This window comes from Mytilus californianus, unplaced genomic scaffold (assembly GCF_021869535.1).
Source record: "Mytilus californianus isolate M0D057914Y unplaced genomic scaffold, xbMytCali1.0.p SCAF_2, whole genome shotgun sequence".
Taxonomy (NCBI): Eukaryota; Metazoa; Mollusca; class Bivalvia; order Mytilida; family Mytilidae; genus Mytilus; species Mytilus californianus.
In genome coordinates, this window is record NW_026262668.1 from 58,496,416 (window position 1) to 58,503,916 (window position 7,501).

Sequence of the window (7,501 nt, forward strand, 5' to 3'; positions counted from 1 at the left end):
TGGTCAGTTTTTCTAGCTTTTAAAGTTATATGATTGTGCTTAAGCTAAGGTTGGAACTCCCTCATGTGAATTTAACCATAGGTTTTTACAGCTGGTCTGTTGAGGTCCTTTTGATTGTTGTGCTCTCTGACATTTTGTTTTTGTCTTTTTGTGCTTTTGTACTCAAGCGAACATGATGAAGGATATTCCAGAAACACATGGAAAATTGTATAACAGAACCAAGTGAAACAATTTTAATTTTGACAACTTTGATTATCTGGAAGGATTATTGAACAATCGGAAGATAATTCTGAATTAATTTTGATCTTAACAGGTTTCAATGGAAAAGAATCTAAAATATATTTTCAAAACCTACACAGAAAATAGTAAGGACCTTGCTATCCACAATACACTGATGAGAATTGATGTCACTGTTTAAAACCTTATTATTTATGTTATGCCTTCTCCTTTCTCCGCATATTGATGAATTGTTCTTTCAGTTATATTATCTGCACTTATTAAAGATTAAACTTATTTCATTGTGAAAAAAAAATGATGAGAAACAAGTTTTTTTTTCAACATAGAACATCTTCCCCAAAGAAGACTTCACCTGCACTATGTAACCACAATGTATCTTCTCTCTCCTGTTTTTGGCTCAACTCCACAATCAAAAACACCTGCTTTTTATCTATACAAGTCACATGAGAGATGCAACTAATGGATCAGTAATTGCATACTCTTCTAGGGCACCTGAATTTGTAACATAAAATAATGTTCCCCATGAAATATTGTCCATTGGACAATTTCATATAAAATATTGTCCGTGGACACTATTTCATAATGAAAAATGTCCTTGTCTATGAAATTTTGTCTCCTTCTTCTGAACAATATTTCACTATGAAATACTGTCCATGACAATATTTCACTGCGAAATTGTGTCTATGACAATATTTCACTGTGAAATGACAGTGAAATATTGTCCATGAAAAATTTCTTAATCTTATTATGTCCTCCCTTAGAAATCCTCTGCCATGAAATTGTGGCGTTTCTGGATTTAAAAAAAAAAAATTTTCATGAAAAGTATGTGTATAACCTGGAACATAATATATTGTATACTAGTCCCTGTAACCTTAAATAGCTGCATTAATTAACTATGCAGGTTTGTTTATGAAAATATCAATCAAATAAATCTCTTCAATGATATCATTACCTTAAATGTTTATAACCTCCCTTTCATGAGACAAAATTCCATGACAATCCACCTATGAAATATTGTCTCAATGATCACAATATATAACCTTGGATAACCTCCCTTTAACAAGACAAATTTCATTCTATTCATCTATGTACTATTGTCTGTATATGGACAAATTTTCATATGGAAATTTGTCATTCTCTTGACATTTTTTCATAGATAGTGGCAAAATTTCATGATACAAAGTCAGGAAATATTGTCTTGGGGGACTATTGAGGGACAATATTTCATAGGACAATATTTTGCTTTACAAATAGGTATGACACATGACGCCATTTTGTCATCGTACATTGGTGGTCATGAAATAAAATCGAATTTTCAAATTTCCCTGCAGAAAAGGTTGTATTGAAAAAGATATTGAAAATAACATTTTGTAAACAACTGTAACCCACTGATTAGTTCTGCCAAATTTCGTTGCAAAAGAAGTTTTTTACATATTTTCCTGTTTATCTGAAAAGGTCCGATCAGCGAGTATTGAATTTCTTCCCGACGTCACGGTCAAAAAATTGCGTTTGTTGATAAAAAGGGTGAATTTCATGGCTTCGCCGGTAAATGAGCCAGTCGCCATTTGCATATAATCTATGGTCCATTTAAAAGCGGCAGTTTCGTATTTTGAGATGATATATTTTTCTTTGAAGAAAATTTATTTTTTACGGTAAAAAAATATATTTAAAGTCTTAATTTGAGTTTAACAAATGGTTCCCAATTAATTTAATATTTGAAAAATGTATCATTAGAAAGCTGAGAATTTTTTCTTCAAAATACAGTTGAAAGTTCGAAACTAACGAAATTGGCTCTTTTGCCGGTCATGACCTTTGTACTCTTCCGTTACTAACGACGCCACAAAAGTAAACGTTACGTCAACGTCAAAAATTTTCAGAAAAAAAATGGAACGTCAACAATTAATGGACTTGAGTGACTGGAATGAGGAATTTTTACATGATTTGATCAACAAAAAGATAAAAGCAGGTAAGATTATATATTTTTATGTAAGAAATGATAATAAATATTGAAAAAGAGAGAATTGGATGGTCTCATGTCTGATAAATGAGACCTGCCCCCCATTCTTTCTCCTTTTTTTTTTTTGCAAATATATTCCTCCCTTCTGGCCTGGGTGAAATAGGGTGGGGGTTGAAACTAAAATTGTCTATTGTAGGGGAAGTGCTGCTCAAATTTTTCCCAGGTCTGGACTTAGTTTTTTTCCCAGGCTTATTGGGGGGGGGGGGGGGGGGGGCAGCAGGAAAGAGGGATAAAACTTCTGAGACAAACAGTTTATTTTTTCGTCGTCATTCATAGCCTGATTTATTTTTTTCTCTCTGTAGAGATACAATTTTGGGGAATTAATGATATATCTAATACATTATTGAATGGAAGAAAAAACCATGTTTATAAATTCTGAATATATAAATCTTAGAAGTCATTTGGATCTTATTTAATAGATGGGTCTAAAATTGTACTAATAAAACAATGCAATACAGGTAACTGCTGTTTTGTTTTAGCATCTTCTGATGATTTAGTTAATACTTGTTATATAAATGTACTTTCTATTGTAGGAATACAGTCAATCACAAATGTACAATATGCCCTACTTTTCACGATGGTGCAGGAAATGGAGTGTCCTATATATGCAACCCTTGAAGATGTTTTACGTTATGCCATGCCTGCTGTTACAGTACCAAAAAAATGGGCCAATGTCACCAGAAGTGTAATGAACAATGTGAATAAAAACATGAATTTAAAGAATATTGTTTATCAGTTAACTCCTCAAGAAAAGCCTACAACTATTAATAATGAAAGTATAGGAAATGTATGTGATGCATTAGGTATACGCCGGTCAACTCTGCTCTATCCACTGGAAAATTTATCAAGTTCTCTTTTAACTGTGAAAGCTTTCCATGAAATCTGTCTTTTCAAAAACCGGTATTCCTATACATGGTCAGATGTGGCTGAATGGACCAACAATATGTTGCCAGAAGGCATGCTTGTGAACAAACATAAAGTTCTATATTTATACAAGAAAATTAATGACAATTTTCAAAGTTACATGAAAAATAGACAAAATGAAGATCTTGACACTTTTAAATCATCCAAATTCTTTAAGTTTCTTAATAGTACTTTACAACCAAAATTACAAACAGATATGCAGAAAAATGATAGTTCATTAAAAAGGCAGTGTTTAAAACTTGTAGCAAATCAGAGAGAAGTTTTGACTGAAAATCAAGAGTTGTGTTTTGAAAATGAAGTGTTAAAAGAACAAATTGTTGAACAAAAGAAAAACATCAGGAATAATGAATCTGAATCAGTGAAAAGAAACCAGGAACTTAGAAAACTAAGGTTGACAAAGGAGGCAAATGTAAACTTAAAAGAAGAAAATAAATCTTTAAAAGAAAATTTGACTTCTTTGAAAAAGGAAAATTTTTGTAAGAGATTAAGGCGAAAACAGAAAAAGCTTGAAAAGAAAGAAAGAAAAATAATAGAGAAGAATAAAGCTTTAAACAGAGAAAACAGTGGTCTAAATGCAAGAATAAGAGCTATTGAATCAGATTTTGCCAAAAAAAAGAATGAAAAAAAAATAAAAATTCACAGATTGTCAAACCGATTATCTCATGCGAAGAAATTTAATATCAAACTCAAACAGAAATTACACAGCCAAAATGTTGATTTAGAAAATAAAAAAATTGAAACATTAAATCTAAAGAGAGAGTTAAGTGTTGCAAATGATCAGTTAGATATAATTGAGGCAGAAAATCAAAATAAAAAAGTATCTACAAAGGAAGGTTTCAGATACACTGATAGCATGCGAACATGCATTATGGATCTCCATGGCAGTGATATTTCTGCAAACAAAATTTCTAAAGTTATAAATATTGTAAGCAACAACTTGTTTGACTCTGTACCATCAGATTTGCCATGTAGATCGACAAGTTCAAATATATGTGATGAAGGACATGTTTTAGCTAAACATCATGTGAGTGAAACATTGGCAAACTGTCAGCAATTTGACATTTTCTCAGATGGCACCGGTCGTGAAGGAAAAAAAATAATAGATTTAGGAGTACATACAAAAACCGGTACATTATCATTAGGATATAAATCAGTGGCAAGGGAGGATTCAGATACTGTTGCTCAAACAATTAAAGACTCTCTAAATGAGTTTGCTGATCTTCAAAGCATATCTATTAATAAATTATTGTTGCAACTTACAGCTATGATGAGTGATCGTTCAAGCGTGATGAAAAAAACAAATGAAATTATTGATGAATGGAGAAAATTAAAATTGACAGAAGATTTAAATGAGAACGACATATCAAAACTTAATTTCTTTTATTGCAGTGCACATGTACTTTTAGGCTTCCACAATGAAATAACAAAATCACTTAAAGAATTAGCAAAACAGACTCCACCTATTGGAAGAGATTCATTGCCAAAATTTGCTCGTTTCAAACACAATTCTGAGCCATCATCCATCAGATTAATTCGTATGGCTTCAGAAGTTTTAGGTCCAAGGGGTGACGAGAAGAACGGTGCAAGACAGGAGTGGCTTGCTTTTTTAGCTCTAAAACAAAAATCTTCCATGATTATAAATTACAGGGGGAATAGGTTCAACAATTTGTTTACAGGTGCTGTTTCTATTTTGAACCATTCTGAAGACATAATTGACTTTATTTCGAACTATAGAGAAAACCCAAATGATAAATTGCAATCTGTTCTTGCTGACATTAAATGTCCTGATGTTCTCTCCCATGTTTCCGCCATTGCCATAGCATCTATGATTTTAGCTGAACCATTCTGGAATGTAATTAACAGTGATGAACATTACTTAGATCTTTACAAATTTATTATACCTTTACGAGATAGATTGGTTGATTGGAGCTCAAATGATTTCAATGTTTTTGATTTTAATTATGACGAAATTCCTAGTTTGTATGAACAATATCCACATGACATAATTCAACAGGTATTCAACAAGGCAAAGATACAACCTAAAACTAATGACATTCTTAAAATTATATGTTCATCCATGTTGACAATTGTAAAAAGACAACTTAATGACCACCTTGAAAATGGAGTATATGGATCGCTCCCTGATCCAGATCTGAAATCAAGAACATCACATAGCAAGTTAACAAATATACCCGCGGAAAATTTGTTTGGAGATCTAGACTTTTATTTCAAAAGAAAACCAAATGCAACTTTAAGACATCATTCTGCAATAAGTATGCTCAAACGAAATAAAACAATACAATGGCTAAAAACTAAAACTAAAAATTCCAGGAAAGTTTTACTTTTAAAAGCTAGAAAAAGTGCTAAATCTTTAAAGTCAAAAGAAATTGCATATGAAAAGAGTGTTATGGAAGCTAGGAAAACACATTTACAGCAAATAAAGAAGAAAAAACAACAGCTTGAACAAAAGAAAAAGATGGAAATAAACAAAATTGAACTAAATGTGAGGCTAATGGGTGGTATAGTGCGATCTAGGAAGGATGTTGACTGTCTTTTACAATCGTCTAAAACAATCAGATTAAAGAAAGAAAAACTCAGAAATCAGTTACTTTATTGTAAACATTTTATGAATTTAGATGTTGATAAAAAAGGCATAATGTGGAAAAACACTGTTAACCAAATGAAAGATGTTTTAACACTAACTTTGAAAATTGACAAACAGAAAGTTTTAGAAAAAGGGATATGGGTTGCAGTATCCTACGAGGATAATTGGTATCCAGGGGAAATTATTGATATAATTGACAATGCATACATTGTAAAGTTTTTAAAACGAAAAAGTATGAGAGGAAATACTTTTATTTGGCCAAACAAAGACGATATAGATAGTATTAATGAAAAATTTATAATTTATTCTGATTTTGAAATAATGCCCTCTCCGGGGCTTAGACATTGGCTCATTCCCGACATGGATGAAATTGAAATATTTCATAAACAATTTGTGGAAAAATACTTTGAAAATTGTTAATCTGTTCTGAAAATGTTTATTTTCAATGTTACATGTAACTGTTAATTGTTATTTTATCTTGTTACTTAAATTATTACATATTCCACTGTTTTATATCATTTTTGGCCAAACCAACCTTTTAAAGATTCACATTACCATGACTGCAGACATATTTGAAATAAACACATTTGGTTGTTTTTCCCTGAAAGGATACACCATATACATTTTAGAAATTACATGGTCTTCCTTTAAAAAAAACATTGAAACAAAACAGTAATTTTTTAATTTCAAAGTATCCAATATATTTTGTGGAAAGTTGTAGTTAATTGTTGCTATGGTAATTGACTAATTAAGGATAACAAAACTATCATGTCCTGACCAGTAAATATATCTTTAACATTGATAAAAGAAAAAGCATGCCAAAAAGTCTCAGAAAACAAATGTGTGCAAAGATAATTTGGAAATTGAATATTTAACGGGTTGTACGATGGTTGCTTCAAATTAGATCATTGAAAAAAATGGTAACCATGGTAACAAAACTCAAATTTCCACTTAAGATATTGCAATTTTGACAATGCCAAATGAAAGAGCATGCCAAATTACCCTGGTAGCCAAATTTGTAAGGAGGTAATGCAAATAGTAAAGGAATTACAGCCAATTCAAGAGAAAAAATGCTGGACTCTGTCGTTTCTGCAGTTCGGACACGTTTCCGAGGGTGCTTGAAGACCTATTTGTGGTGTTTATATTTTTGGAAACTTTGGGTTTATGTAACTAGTAAAGACCATACCAGTCTAATATATCCCTAATTAGAAGATTTAGAGATTATTTAGGTTTTGTTAGCAACAAATGTGGAGATAAAAGCCTTCTAAAAATAGAGATTTTATCATTTTTGTATCAAATATAGCAAAAGTGGCAGAAAATATCGCTATTTTTTAAATTTGTTTTGGTCATAACTTTTGAACCGCTAAAGGTATCTTCACATTTTAAACACCATTTTCTTTGTTTTTATGAGCTCTGTAAGTTGAAAGCATTTATATTATGGAAGGAATGTGTTAAAAAAATCATGTGTCATACCTATTACAAATTCACTCCACGATTTTGTTTATGTAATAGTTGCCTGTGTGATTTTTTGTGGACTTGATTTATACATGTTCATATATTTTTCGGGTTTTTTTTTTGTCTCGCCTGCGACTACAGGTCAACTACCATTAGTGCATTGAATAATTGTATGGTGTACTTGTCTGTCTGGCATGTATCATCTGACCGTGACCTCATTTTCATTGTTCATTGGTCCATGTTAAGTTTTCATAGTTAAGTCT